At 44.0% G+C, this 17,979-nt stretch overlaps 1 protein-coding gene across 3 annotated transcripts in view; it reads right to left on the reverse strand.

Annotated features, from left to right (window-relative positions):
* The window catches only part of ARHGEF4 (Rho guanine nucleotide exchange factor 4), a 200,668-nt gene that overhangs the window by 127,759 nt on the left and 54,930 nt on the right, over window positions 1–17,979 (reverse strand). The window lies entirely within an intron of this gene.

Here is a 17,979-nt window from a genome sequence, read left to right on the forward strand (position 1 = left end):
CTTAAAACAACCCCATTAAAAATCAGAACCGGACCAACGCGCATGTGCGTTTACGTAAGTATAAAAATGTTGCATGAGTCATGGCGAAAAGCATATCTCTGCCTAACATTTTCAGCAAGAAGGAACAAATTAATATGTCTGCATTGTTTGTTCTTATGTAACCAACTGGTTTAAAGTCAATGCCCTTATATTTAAGAAGTGTTTTCTGAGTTTGGTTTGTTAGAGCAAAACAAAAAACAAAAAACAGAAAGTACAGCAACAACAAAAATGAGAATGATCGAAGTTGCAAACACATTTTGGGATGTTATAAAGCTTTGAAGACAAGAAGAAAAAATAGAGAACTGTGCAAGTATTTCCTTCTCTCGTTACACATTTCTTAAACTACTTATTGAGATATACATTTTCAAGCATCCATTTAAAATGCACAGATCTATGAGATTTGAAAACTGTATACATTCCTGTAACTACCACCATGATAAAAATCTAGACTGTTTCCACTTCCCCAAAAAGCCCCTGCCCCTCCCCAATCAATCCCTGCTTCCCTCCAACTCCTCACAATGACCTGCTTTCTGCCACACAGTTTGCTTTGTCTTTTCTAGAGTTTCAGATAAACAAATTATACAGTAGCCAGCCTTATCCACAGGGGATATGTTCCAAGACCCCCAGCGGATGCCTGAACCACTCCCCCCCAGTACCGAACACTATATATTGTTTCTTCCTATACATGCATACCTATGACGAAGTGTAAGCTACAAATTAGGCACAGTAAAAAATTAACAATATTAACAAAATAGAACAATTATAACAATAGACTGTAACAAAAGTTATGTGAAGTGGTCTCTCTCTGTCTCAAAATATCTTATTGCACTGTACTCACCTATTTTCTGACTGTAGTCGACCTCAGGTAACTGAAACCTTGGATAAGGGGGGACTATTGAATGTTCTTTTGGATGTGGCTTCCTTCCCTTAGGCATCATGGCTGTAGCGTGTCTCAGTACATACAATGACTTGAACTCTGACAAACTGCTGTGCACAGCAGTCGATGCTCAAACTCCCCAAAGCTCCTCCAGGCCCAGAGCTGGCCAAGCACTCAGCCCCATGGCTAACGAAGGCTCCTTGACACAAGCTTTGTACTGAAGCCATTCGCCCCACCGGCCCCTCCCAGGCATGGTTTCCCAGGACTTGTCATAAGAGCTTTCTCAAAGTAAAATTGCTTTTAATTCTTAACTGAGAGAAGGAAAACAAACACACACCCAAAGCCAGTGCTGTGTAAAGCTCTTAAGGCGCAGGGTAGAACATGAGGAATAACATGATCCTGCAGTTTCAAGTAAGTTGCAAAGCAGAAGGCATTCGAAATAGAAAAGGAAACATTAAAAACCAAACCATTTGGGAAGGAGGGCTGTGTGGTTGTTACAGGACGTCCCAGAAGAGAGAAGTGAAGGAACCAGGGGTCTGCTGCAGGAACTGTCTCCGGCCGCTGCCTCCGTGGGGCCAGGCGCCCCGACTATACGGCAGGGCCAGACGCCTTCAGCGTGCCTACCTCCCACGGCAAGGAGAGGACCAGTGAAACACGGACATGAGCACGCCCGGGCAAGCACAGAGAACTGTGCAACTGCAAGTGGGTGCTGTCATTAACCAGTGAACTGAGAAGGCTGCTAAGGCCAGGCAGGGTGCTCAGCTCAGTGACGCCTGCCCTGCAGGGCGCTTGCGGCCCCTCATCTCACCAACCCATCTTAGACACCAAGAACTGATCAAAGGGACACTGGAGCCATCCTCCCAGCATTGATGTAGCTTGATGTCACCTTCCAGACTCATGTAGGCATCATTGCTTACATGCGCAGACACAGAGAATCCCAAGTCCCAAGTTCCAAATGACTAACGATCAGGACCCTGGTGACTAGAACGCCAGTGGGCTCGTTTCCGCCCTCCCTGCCCGGCATCGCTGCCCAGGACACTACCTGTGAGGCAGGGGCTGGCGTCTTGCTGAGGGGAGGGTCCAGCCTTTGTCTGAGTTCCAGGTATTTTGGCAAGAGGCCTCCCTCAGTCTCAATGAAAACAAAAGCCTTTGGGGGAAAAAAAATCTAAGATAACTTCCAGGTAACAAAGCTGGTGCAGTCTGTGCAGCTGCACTGGAAGAGCAGGTTTGATTGATTGAAGTGTACAGATACTGAAATTCAATGAGTACATCAAAAACAACATTTGATTTGATTGAATATTAGATTCTAATCTTATAAAGAAAGACTTTCTTCCTGAGTTGATTCAGGAGCGATCCCCAAATAATTTCTCAGCATAGAGTGATGTAAGTCCAGGGTTATGTCCTGGGAATGGCCTGGGGCTGGAATCTAGACCAAACAAGTATTCTTTCTGTGGAGGCTCAGAGTTTTTACAGGGGTGGGAGTGGGTTAAATTTGAAAGTCTGAAGTAGGCAGGCTCCATTTTGCCACAGGCCTGGCACTTCCTGTCTTATTCTATAACTAGATGAGGCTTTAGGGCAAGATGCTGAGCCTGTCTCCTGTAAGAAACAGCTGCAGTGAGTGTTCCACAGCGGGGTGAACTGCTGACTACCAGCCCATCAGGAGGGGAGGATGGTGTTGACCAGCAGGCCCCACATCCCACCTCCTCCTCCTGACCTCACCGCTTCCCTGCCTGCTGCCCCAACATTGGCTGAAACCTCCAGTGGAGCTAGCCTCTCCCCACCTCTCCTCTGCCCTCTGCAAACTCCTCAATAACACAGTTTACATTTAATCTGCACACTTTCCTATGTGTCATTCACTTTTTAGAGAATATTAGTATGTGAGGACACAGTGTCCCTTCTAAAAACCACTAGTTTTAATCTGTGGTATGTCCATTATCTTGGCAATCCTAATTTTTAAAATAAGCTCATTATAATTTCCTCTTTGACCTGCGACTTATTAGAAGTATGTGTTAGTTATCTGTTTCTGATTTCTATTTAATGACACTGTCATCAAAGAGTCGTCTGTGTGATACTGATTTTTTGAAGTTAGTTGAAACTGGCTTTATGACATAATATAAGGTCCTACTTTGGAGATGTCCCATGGGTGTTTGAAAGGATGGTGCATTCTCTAATGGGTCGGTGCAGTGTTAACAAGGGCTCATTAGATCAGCCTTGTTGACTGTTTAAATCCTCAGAAGTCTTACTAGTTTTTCCTCTGTGATAAGGAGAAGCATGTGGAAACCTCCCACTGTCCTAGGGGATTTGTCAGTTTCCTCTTTTAATTCTGTTACATACAGTTCAGCCTTATGTGAGCAGGTGCATAAACAAGTTCAGAATTGTTACATCTTCTTATCAGTGGCTCCTTTATTACCAGTGGTAATAAAGGCTTTTTTACTTTCTTATCCCTAAGAAAGACTTTTCCTTTAAAGGCCATCCTCTGATATTAATATACCCACACCAGCTTTCTTTTGGTTAGTATTTGCCAACCATGTATTTTTTCCATTATTTTATTTTCAATCTTTCAATGTTCCTTAGGTGTGCTTTTCATAGCCAACATATAGCTGCACTTTCTAAATTGAATCTTTCAGTCACTTTTTTTTATTATTATACCTTAAGTTCTGGGGTACATGTACAGAATGTGCAGGTTTGTTACACAGGTAATCACGTGCCATGGTGGTTTGCTGCACCCATCAACCCATCACCTACATTAGGTATTTCTCCTAATGCTATCCCTCCCCCTCCCCCACCCCCCAACAGGCCCTGCTTTCAGTCACTTTTAACCAGCATGCGGCTCATGAGCGTTTCCGTGATCATTGCTCTCTCTGGGGTTCTACCTCCCACTGAATTCCATACTTTTTGAACTCTTCCTTCTTTTTTTGTCCTGGGAATTTCTTTTGTGTGTGTGAACTCAACTAAAGATTGTTTAGGATGATATGTTTTACTTCTAGGTTTAGCTTTTGTTGTGAGGAGCTTTTCGGGAAATGTGTAGTGGGCCATGATTCTGGAATCAGAAGTTCTGGCCGCCACCCTGCCCGGCCCCAAATCAGCCAGCAGAGGCGCCTGTGACACTGCCAAATGCAAGGCTCTTTGTTTTCTTTTCTTTGTATTACTGCTATTTACTTTTTTTTTTTTTTTACAACTTTATTGATGTGTAATTGTCATAAAAAAGCCACACATATTTCAAGTGTGCAATCAAAGTTTTGACACACATCTGTGAAACCACGACCACCATCCATATGATGACCATTGATCACTTTTCCTTCTGCCTCTCCTCACTCCTCCCTCAACACCCTCTTCTTCCCCAGGCAACCTTTATCGGCTTTTTGCCTTTTCTAGAATTTCATATAAATGGAACCATGCAGTATGTCTTCTTTTTATCTGGTCTTTCCCACTTGGCATGATTATTTTGAAATGCACCCATGTTGTTGCGTGTGTCAGGAATTCATTCCTTCTATTGCTGACCCGTGTTCCACAGTGCGGCTATAAGGCAATTTGTTATCTATTCACCTGCTGATGGACATTTGGGTTGTTCCCAGTTTCTGGCTTCTCACATAAAGCTGCAGTGAACATCCATGTATAGGTCTTTATACGGACATGTGCTTTCATTTGTCCTGGATAAATACCGAGGAGTGGGATGATGCTGTATCAGATACACAGGATAGGGGCATGCGTTCAACTGCTCAAGAACCTGCTCTCCATTCTCTTCCTCACTCCCCACAATGTATGAGGTCCCGCTGCTCCACAACCTCCCCAGCACCTGGTACCACCAGTCTTGTTCATGTTAACCCTCCCAGTGTCTGTGAAGCAGTATCGCCTTGTGATCTGGATTTGCATTTCCCTCAGGGCATATGATGTTGAGCATCTTTTCATGTTTTTTCCATCTGTTCATCTTTTCTGGTGACGTGTCTTCAAGTCTTTTGCCCATTTTTAAAAACTCGGTTGTTCTTACTATTGAGTTGTAAGGATTCTTTGTATATCTTATATATAAGTCTTTTGTCAGATACATGTTTTCCAAATAGTTTCTTCCAGTCTGTGGCTTGCCTTTTCATTTTATTACCAAGGTCTTTTAAAGAGCAAAATGTGTTTTTTTTAAATTTTATTATTACTATTTTTTTTAGATGGAGTCTTGCACTGTCGCCCGGGCTGAAGTGCAGTGGCACAATCTCAGCTCACTGCAACCTCCGCCTCCCAGGTTCAAGTGATTATCCTGCCTCAGCCTCCCAAGTAGCTGGGATTACAGGTGCCCGTCACCATGCCCAGCTAATTTTTTGTATTTTTAGTAGAGACAAGGTTTCACTATGTCAGCCAGGCTGGTCTTGAACTCCTGACCTTGTGATCCACCTGCCTCAGCCTCCCAAAGTGCTGGGATTACAGGTGCGAGCCACCACGCCTGGCCAGGTGATGTGATTCTTATGCCTAGAAAATCCCACAGTCTCTGCCCAAAGGCTCTTAGAACTGATAAACAACTTCAGCAAAGTTTCAGGATGCAAAATCAATGTAGAAAAACCAGTAGCATTTCTATACACTGACAATGTCTAAACTGAGAGTCAAGTCAAGAATGTGATCCCTTTCAAAACACCACAAAAAGAATATAATACCTAGGAATACAGCTAACCTGGGAGCCAAAAGATTTCTACAGTGAGAATTACAAAATACTGCTGAAAAAAATCAGAGATGACACAAACAAATGGAAAAACATTCCATGCTCATGGATAGGAAGTTTATCATAAAACTAAACATATGACCCAGCAAACCCACTTTTAGATACCAAAGTGAATGGAAAAATTATAGTCACACAAAAGCCAGTATGTAAAATTTTTTTTTTTTTTTTTTTTTGAGACAGAGTCTCGCTTTGTCTCCCAGGCTGGAGTGCAGTGGCAGGATCTTGGCTCACTGCAACCTCCACCCTCCCAGTTTCAAGCAATTCTCCTGCCTCAGCCTCCCGAGTAGCTGGGACTATAGGTGCATGCCACCACGCCTGGCTAATTTTTTGTACGTTTAGTAGAGATGGGGTTTCACCATGTTATTAGCCAGGATCATCTTGATCTCCTGATTTCATGATCTGCCCACGTTGGCCTCCCAAAGTGCTGGGATTACAGGCATGGGCCACCGCACCTGGCCTCAATATACAAATTTTTATAGCTAGAACATACCAGTCATAATCTCCACAAACAGAAAACAACCCAGATGTCCTTCAACAGTTGAATGGATAAACAAATTAATCATGCATCCATATCCATACAATATTACAATTCAGCAATAAAAAGGGACAAACTGACTGGGCGCGGTGGCTCATGCCTGTAATCCCAGCACTTTGGGAGGATGAGGGGCGGATCACAAGGTCAGGAGATCAAGACCATCCTGGCTAACACGGTGAAACCCCATCTCTACTAAAAAATACAAAAAAAATTAGTCAGGCATGGTGGCAGGTGCCTGTAGTCCCAGCTACTCAGGAGGCTGAGGCAGGAGAATGGAGTGAACCCAGGAGGTGGAGCTTGCAGTGAGCCCGGATCGTGCCACTGCACTCCAGCCTTGGCGACAGAATGAGACTCTGTCTCAAAATAAAAAAAAAAAAAAGGGACAAACTATTGATTACACAGTAACTTGGAAGGACCATAAGTGCATTTAGCTAAGTGAAAGAAGCCAAACTCAAAAGACTGCATATTGTATGATCCATTTATACGGCATTTTGGAAAAGGCAAAGCTACAGGGATGATAAACAGATCAAGGGTTTCTGAGGGCTGGGGACTGGGGACTGGAGAATGATTTGACTACTAAAGGGCAACATGAGGGAAATTTTTAAGTGATCGAACTGCTCTGTGATATAAATTTGCCAAAATCTACTAAACTACATACCACCAGGAGTACATTTTACTCTATACAAATTAAACCCACCCATACCCACACCCACACCAGAACACTGGGGAAACCCAAGATGGACTATAGACTATGACAAATGACTAGCTGCACTCCAAATTAATGATATAGCCATGCTGATGGGGTAGGAAATAAAGGAGCTGACCTAAGTAACTTTAGAGAATGATGTGTCAACTGGATACTGAGAGGCTAAAGACAAAAAGAACTTTATACAAACACTGTACTTTAGTTGCTACATTTCTCACAGAGTTACGGGTTAGCAATCTGAAACTATTTTACATGTATACCAGGGCTGTTTTGCCATGTTGGCCAGGCTCTAAATACCTTGTGGATAATGAGAACCAGGTTTCTTACCATCAGAAAAAGAAGTTACACATAAAAGCTTAAGGCTAGAATGAATCCTGTGGTGCTGGGTTGGAGTTGGAGATATCAGATATCAGGTAACTCACACTTAAAAGTACGTACATTTTTATATTTGTATACTAATCCATGCACAAATACTTTCACACACACAGATCAATAGGCGGATAATGAAACAACATAAATATGTGTGTATATATGGGTTAATATATATAACATATGTTTATCTGCCCTGTCTGCTGGGAGAGCTAAAATCAGTGTCACTACAGTGGCTATGAACACACTTCAAACCCAAATCTTGATTTCTAAATACCATTCTATAATACAAGAAGCCAGGTTCTTCCTGAAGAAGTGGTTGATGCCAGGACTGGGCAAGGGCGAATAGAAGGTGAACCTGGAGCACATTGTGGTGCCAAAAAATATGGAATTGCTCAAGAATTAAAAATAAGGATGGGAGCTCCTGAAGGGCACAGAAACCAACTGAAAAGAGCTCTTGACAGCTAGTAAGGGAACTGTGTAACAGCATAAATAACCGTAGGATTGGATTATAATCCAAAGAATAAAGTAATTGTCTATAAACCCACACTGACACAAATAAGTGACTGAATACAGTAGTCCCCCTTATCTGTGGGGGATACATTCTAAGACCCCCAGTGAGTGCCTGAAACTGCAGATAGTATTGAACCCTATATACACTATGATATTTCCTGTACATACATATATACCTATGATAAAGTTTAACTTATAAATTAGGTACAGTAAGAGATTAATAAAATAGTGATAAAAAGAGTAATTATAACAATATACTGTAATAACAATTATGTGACTATGGTCTCTTTCTCTCCCTCTCAAAATATCTTACTGTATTATACTCATCTGTTTTAGGACCAGGGTTGACCTTGGGTGACTGAAACTGCAGAAAATAAAATGGTGGATAAGTTGGCGGGGGGCTGCTTTAAATGCAAATTGGGGGAGAAAAGAAAGCTCTTCCTTACAGAAGAATTCCAATTAATAAATACTGAAAAACTGAGGGAACTAGAGAATCACCATGAGAACTCCACAGTAAGAGTTCCTGTAGGGAAGATGTACTAATGAATGCTAAATTATGATAAAAAGTCATTAAAAGGTCATACACTGACTAAGTAATCTCATTTGAGAGATTCTAACTTAAGGAAAGATTCAGCAATGTGACATGTTCATTGAAGTGTTCTTTGCAAGAAAAAAAAAGGATAAATGACTTGTGCTCAACACTCGGAAAATGATTCAGCAAATTAAGCTATATATACAAAATGGAAAATTAAACAGTCATTAAAAACTTAACTTATAAGGGCTACTTAGAAAAGAAAATAGAGAATGTGCGATAATTTTGTGTATTCTATAATTAAAGAGCATTTACAGCAATATTAAAAAACATTGAAATAAACAAACAATAAATAATACTTTTTATTTGTTTGTTTGTTTGTTTGAGACAGAGTCTCACTCTGTCGCCTAGGCTGCAGTGCAGTGGCGTGATCTTAGCTCACCGCAACCTCTGCCTCCGACATTCAAGCGATTCTTGTGCCTCAGCCTCCCCAATAGCTGGGATTACAGGCAAGTGCCACCACGCCTGGCTAATGTTTGTATTTTTAGTAGAGACAGGGTTTCGCCATGTTGGCCAGGCTGGTCTCAAATTCTTGGCTTCAAGTGATCCACCCACCTTGGCCCCACAAAGTGCTGGGATTACAGGCATGAGCCACCACGCCCGGCCAGTGTTTTTTTAATAGTCAAAATTGTTCCTCTCCTCTAATTGCCACATAAAACAGTTAAATTATCTTCATAATTTAAAAATATTTGGAAAAAAGTTGGGCTTCCTTTTATATACATGTAAATCGTAGGTCATTCTGTCAGGAATTCCAACAAACCACCAGCTCCAGAAGGGGCCATGGCAATCACTTCTTTGTAGTCCATACAACGTTTAGGTGCAAGTTCTGACGTACAGAAGAATCTCAATGTTTGGATCCTGACTGTCAATATTCCTAGTTGTTATATCAAATGGATGGAGTCTTTTTTCTCTTCAGACGGCAACTTCTATTTCATCAGTGGGGAACCTGCACTTCTAGCCCCACCTGGCAGTAATGAGGCTGTGCTCCCCTCCCACCAGAGCAGGGTCAGAAGAGGCCCACTAAGTCCCAATACTTAAATAAGGTCCCGAGGCCCATAATATAACACCCAAACTGTGCAGAATAAATAGAAAATTACTCCTCATATCAAGAAGCAGAGAAATCTCTATTTGGATGGGACAAGGCAATCAACAGAGGCCAACACCAAGACAGCAGAGAGACGCACCAGTCAGGACGGCTGTTCCTAAAGAAGCCAGGAATAACACTTGCTGGTGGGACTGTGGAGAAAAGGGAGCTCTTACACACTGTGGTGGGAATGCAAATGAGCACAGCCCCTGTGGAGAGCAGTTTGGAGATTTCTCAAACAACTAAAAATAGAACCACCATTTGACCCAACTATCTCACTACAGGTTATCTACCCAAAGGAAAAGAAATCATTATATCAAAGAGACACCTGCACTTCTATGTAGTGCTGTTCACAATAGCCAAGACATGGAATCAACTTAGGTGCCCATCAGTGGTGGACTGGATAAAGAAAATGTGGTACATATATGCCATGGAGAACTATGCAGCCATAAAAAAGAACAAAATCAAATCCTTTGTGTAAATGGATGGAGCTAGAGGCCACCATCCTAAGTGAATTAATGCAGAAACAGAAAACTGAATATTCCATGTTCTCACTTATAAGTGGGAGCTAAACATTAGGTACACACAGGCACAATCATGAGAATAATAAACATTTGGGGGAGGGGAGCAAGGGTTGAAAACTACCTATTGGGTACCATGTTCACTACCTGGGCAAGAGAATCAGTAGAAGCCCAAACCTCAGCATCATGCAACATGTAACCAACCTGTACATGTACAGCTTGGATCTTAAAAAAAAGTCAGTCAGGTGCGGTGGCTCATGCCTGTAATCCCATCACTTTGGGAGGCCAAGATTGGTGGATCATGAGGTCAGGAGATCGAGACCATCCTAGCCAACATGGTGAAACCCCATCTCTACTAAAAATACAAAAATTAGCTGGGTGTGGTGGCGCGTGCCTGTAATCCCAGCTACGCGGGAGGCTGAGGCAGGAGAATCACTTGAACCCCGGGAGGGAGAGGTTTCAGTAAGCCGAGATCACGCCACTGTACTCTAGCCTGGCGACAGCGAGACTCTGTCTTGGGAAAAAAAAAAAGAAAAAAAGTCAAGATAAACAGGAAAAAACAAAACAAAACAAAACCAGCAGAGATGTTAGCATTACTGACAAGGATTTCAAAACAGGCACCATAAAAATTCTTCAAAGAGCAATTACAGACATGCTTAAAACAAATGAAGAAACTGAAAGACTCAACAAAAATAAGCAGAAGATATAAAGAACAGCAGAGGGAAATTTTATAACTGCAAACTACAATAACAAATAAAAAAACCTCGATGAATGAGTTCTAAAGCAATACAGAAAAGGCAGAGGACAGAATCAGAGAACTTGAAAATGGAACAATGGAAATTACACAATCTGGGCACCAGAGATAAGAGACTGAAAAAAAGAACAAAAAAACAGAGCCTTAAGGACCTGTGGGGCTATCCCAGGATAACAGGTTTTCCATCTCTTCTTGGGTTTTAGAAATTGAAGCAGAAATTATAAGAATGTCAGATGTAGTTCTCAAAATACGTAGAGGAAGTATTTAGGGCAAATAAATGATAACTGAAGGATGGTATGGGCCCGATGGGAGGGAGGCCTCTGCATGCACTCACGCTGGGAAAATGTCAACATAACGTGCCGAGAGGATTACATATGCAGGGCTTGTGTGCTACAAACTACAACATGCTTGGTTCTATTTTCTTTTCTTTTCTTTTCTTTTCCTTTGTTTTCCTCTTTTCTTCTTTTCTTTTCTTTCTTTCATTTTTGAGATGGAGTCTCGCTCTGTTGCTCAGGCTGGAGTGCAGTGGCGCTATCTCGGCTCACTGCAACCTCCGCCTCCCAGGTTCAAGCGATTCTCCCACCACAGCCTCCCGAGTAGCTGGGATTACAGGCACTCACCACCATGCCCAATAATTTTTGTATTTTTAGTAGGGACAGGGTTTTACCATGTTAGCCAGGCTGCTCTCACGCTCCTGACCTCAAGTGATCTGCCCACCTCCGCCTCCCAAAGTGCCCAGCTTTGGGCTTTCTTTTTACCTCCCTTGTATCCTGGCCTGGGAACCAGAGGACCTGCAGTTCTGTCAAAAGACAGGAAGGAGGGAGGGAGGGAGGGTGAAAAGCTTGCTCTCTGTTTCATTTGTACCCACAGAATTTTAATTTATAGAGGTGATTAAGTGACAAAATGGAGAGGCTAATGCCATTGAAAGGATTTTTATTACTTAAAATTTCCAAGAGAAGGGACACACCAGGCCGCATGGGACCACATGAAGAAGCACCGGTGTTGCTCTGGAGGCAGAGGGGAAACCGAGGCCAGAACCATTCTTGGGGTTTCTGAGCGAAAAGACAAGGAAGGCAGGGTAAACCACTTAAAACCAGCTGGCATGAATAACTCTGGTGGGCTTTGAGGCATAAGGGCTGTCCTCGTTGTCTGGTATCTGGCCCTGGGCTGATTTAGGACAGGGAGAACATTGGCTTTGTGTGTGAGAGTTTAAGGAGGTTCTTTCAGAACATGGACTTGGGCCGGGCACAGTGGCTCAGGCCTGTAATCTCAGCACTTTGGGAGGCCAGGGCAGGCAGATCACCTGAGGTCAGGAGTTCGTGACCAGCCTGGCCAACATGGCGAAACCTCATCTCTACTAAAAATACAAAAATTAGCCGTGTGTGGTGGCAGGCGCCCGTAGTCCCAGCTACTTGGGAGGCTGAGGCAAGAGAATCACTTGAACCCAGGAGGCGGAGGTTGCAGTGAGCTGAGACTGCGCGATTGCACTCCAGCCTGGGCAACAAGAGCGAAACTCTGTCTCAAAAAAAAAAAAAAAAAAGAATATGGGCTCTGGATCGCAGGGGAGATGTGAACAACATTGGCCATTAATTTGGCCCTATGATGAATGGATGCCAAACAGACTCTCTTTGACCAAAGTTCCAGCAAGAGGAAAGCCCAGCAAGGGCTATGCACACCCAGTGGCAGCAGTGGCCTGGTCAGCGACAACAACAGATCCCAGGGAGGCCACACCAGCCCAGCAGGGCGATCTGCTCAGAGTACAACCCAGGCAAGCCAACGCCCCCCTGCCAGGCGCAGGCCATGTCAGCAGCCTGTGTGTCTCCTGGCCCTCCACCCAGCAGCAGAAATCAGCCTGGAGCTAGGGTCTCCCAATCCTCCACCCAACAGTGGAGAACAGTCTCCACCCAGACTCCGCAGCTCCAGGCCCTTTCCAGGGGCAGAAGGTGGCCCAGACAGCTGCTTCTCTCCCCCAGTGACAGTGGCAGAGGGGGTACTTGGAGAACAGGCCAGGGAAAGTGCTCTCTATCCTGTGGGTCAGGATTCCCTGCTGACCTGCTGACATCACCAACAGGGATCAAAAGAAGGCCCAAGCAGAAGCAAGAAGCCAACCAGGATAGCACTGCAAATGCTCAGAAAACTAAACTGTCACTGGAATTGTAGCCAACAAAATAGGCTAGAGCTACATGCTAAATCTAAATAGGGCAAATGCTTGCTACAATAGAAGATCTAAATAGGGTCAAGAGTCTTTTAACATAAGATCCAGAATGTCTACACTATAACTAAAAATCACTTGTCACACCCAGAATCATCAAAATCACAACCTGAATGACAGGAAACAATCCATTGATCCCAACACTGAGAAGAACCAGACGGAACGACCCAACAAAGATTTTGAAGCAGCCACCAGAAAACCGCTTCAATAAGTAATTATCAATATCCTTGAAACAAATGAAAAAAGATAAAGCTTCAAAAAAAACATTATGAAAAAGAAGCAAATACAAATCATAGAATTGAAAAGTGTGATGATGGAAACGAAACTGAATGAATGGATTTGACAGCAGAATGCAGGGCATAGAAGACAAAATCAGTGACCTTAAGGACAAGCCAATAATTTAAGATCTAACAATCTTAACATATGTATACACCAAACAAGACCTTCAAACTACATAAAACAAAAATGCAGCTCAAAAAAGAAATAGAAAAACCCACAGTTATAGTTGAGGACTATCAGCAATAGATAGGACTACTAGACAGATTATTAGCAAAAAGAAAGAACAACTAAATAACGTAATCTAAATGGATCTAATTGACATTTATAGAACAGCCCACTCAACATCAGCAGAATACACATTTTTTTAATGTCCATGAAACATTCACCGGAATAAACCTCCTGGGTCACAAAACAAACCTCAACAATTTAACACAACTGATATCATACAGAGTATGTTCTCTGATTGTATTAGAATCAAACAGGAAATCAACAACAGAAAAACAAGAAGAAAATGCTCTAACAGTTGGAAATTAAATAACATATTTTCCATAGTTCAAAGAGGAAGTCTCAAGGAAAGTTTTAAAAATACACAGAATTGAATGAAAATTAAAATGCAACATATGAAAAGCTAAGGCCACCTACATGATCATACATCTGCAAACCTAAGCTCCTCCACTGCTCAGTCCTCCAGTCTCTGAACAGTCATCCAAGCCAGGCCCTTGGGTCTCCCTTGTAACCCATCGCCCTCCCACCCCCTTGGATTCCAATCAAATCACACTCACCTCTCTGTCCCACTGCTGCTTCTGCGTTTCAGGCTATCACCCTCTTCCACCTCCTAAGCAGTGTGCCAGCCTCCTCTAGCCACAGTCCTCTCCATCCCCAGAGCACCATCAGATGAGCTTCCCAAAGGCTCCCTCTCACCTGCTTAGAGTCTTTGGCGGCTCTCCAGTCTGCCTTCCAGTGCCCTTTGTCCCTCTGGCTCCCTGAAGTCCACAGGTCAAGAGTACTGAACCACTGCACAGCAGACACACATGCAGTCCCTTCTGCCCGGGCCATCCCCCTTCCCAGTCCTGCTCATCATTTCAGGCTCAACTTAGGTATTCTTCCTCCAGGAAACTGCCCTGGCTTCAGCGAGGGAGGCCTCCTGAGTGTTGCACAGTGCTGTGTGTTCACTCTTCTGTGGCATTCATTAGGCTGGGTTATAATTGCCTGTGATCAATTCTCATTCCCCCATGATACTTGAATGCACGGGCACTGAGGTGGACAGAATTTTGGCCTCCATAACCTTCACCCTCCTGGTATTATGCCCATGAATATGTTATGTTATGAAGCAAAGAAAACTGCAAATGCAATTAAGGTTACTAATCAGTTGACCTTAAAGAGAGTACCCTGGCTGGGCTGGATGTAATCACATGCTTAGAAGCAGAAGAGGAAGGCAGTGAGATGTGGCAGAAGCCAGGGATTCCCAGGTGTCAAAGAGCTGATGCTTCCTTGCTGTCTGTGAGCTGGAGGGGCTACATGCAAAACTGATGGTACAACAGAGAATTCCATGCATGGGCAAGAAGCTGGGAATATGAGCTGCATGCGTGTGTTTGGGAGTGGGCTGGGGATCTTCCTGGGGCCCCCTATCAAACTGAACCCCTGGTGTGCTGCAGCCAGGCCGTCAAATGCTGTCCACAGAGACTACAATCCATCTGTCACTGGCTCCACCAGCTGTGCGAGTGTGTGAGCTGCAGGACCTTCCTTTCCAGTGCTTGTGACCCTGGCTTAGTCCTGAGAAAGGTGTGGGCTTAGTCTGCCTTCTCATCTGCCTGTCATTGTTGTGTTCGCACCCACTGCCTTCTCCTCACAGGTGTATCCTAGCTGTTCACAGGACCCTGAATGTGTGTCTGCCCAGAGCACTTCATGGCCCCTGGGAACCCAGGCCTTCCTTTCTCTCTCATCCTCTGGGCAACCTAGCAGTGCTGCTGCCTCGGGAAGCCCTCTCAGTCCAGATCCACTATGATGTACTCCTTTCTACACTGTAAAATTTACTCGTTCACTGCCTCATGCTGAGTCTCTGCTCCATGCCAGGCCCTGTGCTTTGCACTAGGGACATGAAGAAAGATGCAGGGTCCAATCGCATCTCCATAGGGGCACACTGACCTGGAGAAGCGACATAACCGCTTACCCTGATCCCCCCTGTGGAAGGCTCCCCGCTTCTTCACCACCCAGCCTGAGTGCAGGATTTGAAATGGTGCATGTGAACGCAGCGGTGCCCGGCACGTTGTCAGCCTGCTGCACAAGGTTGGCTGCAACCATTCCACCCTCACACTCTGGATAGATTCATGTCTGTCGTGCTCCTGCCCAGAGAGGGCTCTAGCCTGGGGACATCTTTGTGCTCAAGGCACAGGGAGGAAATGTGGATAACATGAAACAACTGCTCTACATATAAAAGAAAATGCATTTCCCTATTTACAAATTTAAATATTAATCTCAGCACACACATGCATAACCCTGTATTCTGCCTGTACTTGTGTATTTCTTCTGGCACACTCACCATGTGTTAATATGAAGGTTTGTTTTGTTGCTTAAACCTAAAAAGCAAATGCAGCTAGTTTCTGTCGCCCCGTATTTGCCAATCTGCAGCCTTCACGTTCATTACCTCTTTTGATCTTCCCAATTGCTTTATGTATTACCCTCACCCCCAGTGCTGAATCAGTAGCAACATGGTATTTTAGAAAAATGAAAAGACTTTTCTGGAAGAGTCGCCACCCAGCCATGTGTCTGTGAGTCAGGGACCTGACCTGCCTGAACCTCAGCTTCCTCATCTTGAGATGGAAGAGAGCACACGGTATTATATGTGTCTCTATGAGTTCAACCAAACAGCAGGAGTAGAATACTGGCAAGTAGTGGGCATTCAACAAATACCGGATCCTTTCCTCTTTTTAGTTTCAACTCACAAACTGAAGTGGTCAGAACTCAAACCCATGCCTTCTGCCTCAGGGCTTGTGGCCCTCACACTGCTCCAGGTTGGCCCTGGTGTCCCGCCAGGCCCCACATTACCCCCTGGAAGCCAGTCCTTGGTGTTGACAGGGCAGTGCTCACCGCTGGCAGACTAGACTGCACGTGGGAAGCACCTACAAATCCTCTCAGCTCCGCGGAAGCACAGGGACCCCAGAATCCACAGGCCCACCATGAGTCCCCGAGGAGGTGCTAACATTTCCAGAGCTGCAGCCAACAGCTCCAGCCTACCCGGGACTGGCTGTTCACTTATCCACACGCTGCTTGTCCTTTGTTTCATGGGAGGCAAGGGCATGTACATTTTACTGAGTGTGCTGTTGGTTAAAAAACAAAGCCACATCCACTGACAGACAGGGAGTGCGCTGCAAGGGGAATGTTACTATTCTGCTAGCATTAGGGGACCAGGAACTAGCATTTACGCTTTTACTGCAGGTGACTGGGACCTAAGATTCCTTTTTCACTGAACCTCGCAGGAACTACTTCCCCTCCCTTCCCCAGCCCGGTGATCCAGCTGGGCAGACAACAATAACTTAGTAGCGACCACATGCCTGGCTTTTTACCTTATTTAATCCTCACCCCTGGATGATGATGCTCACTATTCCCATGCAGACTCAGCTGCCACAGAACCACTGGAGAGCCCCCAACCTGAGCAGTGTGGCCCTGCTGCTCTGAGACGTGGACCCTGCTCTTCAGGGTGTCTGCAGCCCAGGTCTCAGAGGCCTGCTTCTTCCTGGCCCTTCTAGGCCAGCCCTGGTACTCTTTGTTTGCCAAATATAAGTGACAGTGGTTCTGAAATATTACTAATATAGCAAGAAATGTGAAAATTACTGGTAGAGGAAATAGAAAGAAAATGGGCTCAGCTCCACTCTCTGCAGCTTATTCACTGTTGTACAGTTAGCCATCCTCTCTGGGCCTCACGTTTCATCTGCAAAATGGGATAGCCATTCTCATCTCACATTGCTGTTGTGAGGGTTCAATTAGGTACCCGGAACATAGTGGACTACTGCAGTGAACTGCGATGTCCTTCCCATGTCTGCAGGCAGTCCACATGCTGTGGGCTCAGAACAGTTACATGGCGTGGCAGCCCTGAGCCATTGCTGCCAGGAGAATGGTTTCCACTTGGACCACAACAAACAGGAGGCTCTCCCTGTCTACCCTACACAGAAACCCTCCCATTCACCAGCATGGATGCCTCCGAGACAACATAAGTACTTACAAGAATATGGCATTACAAGTATTCTAGTACAACAGAAAGAACAAAAGTTCATGTATTAACATTTATGTAAGAGGTTCCACATATTGTACAGTGCCTTAGATTAAAAAATCAAAAAGACTATATAAAAATCAAGACCTGGCAATTTAATGGAAAAAGAATAATAGTCTTTTCAACAAATAATACTGGAACTATAACCATATGCAAAAGCTACAAAATACCAAAATAAATAAATAAACCCCACCAAATCCCCAAAACCCCCACATCACACCATACATAAAATTAACTCAAAATATATCATATATCTAAGTGCTAGGACTAAACCATAACACTCATAGAAATAAATATAGAAGAAAATCTCCATGATATTGGATTAAACAAATAAGATTCAAAAAGCTCAAACCATGAAAGAAAAAAGTGAAAACCGAACTTCATACAAATTACAGGCTCTTCCTGTTTGAAAAACACTGTTAAGGAAAAAGCAAGCCACAGGCTGGGAGAAAAGATTTGAAAAAATAGGTATCTGCCAGGGAATCATATCTAGACTATGTAACAAACTCTTACACTCAGTAATAAGAAG

This window comes from Pongo abelii, chromosome 11 (assembly GCF_028885655.2).
Source record: "Pongo abelii isolate AG06213 chromosome 11, NHGRI_mPonAbe1-v2.0_pri, whole genome shotgun sequence".
Classification (NCBI taxonomy): domain Eukaryota; kingdom Metazoa; phylum Chordata; class Mammalia; order Primates; family Hominidae; genus Pongo; species Pongo abelii.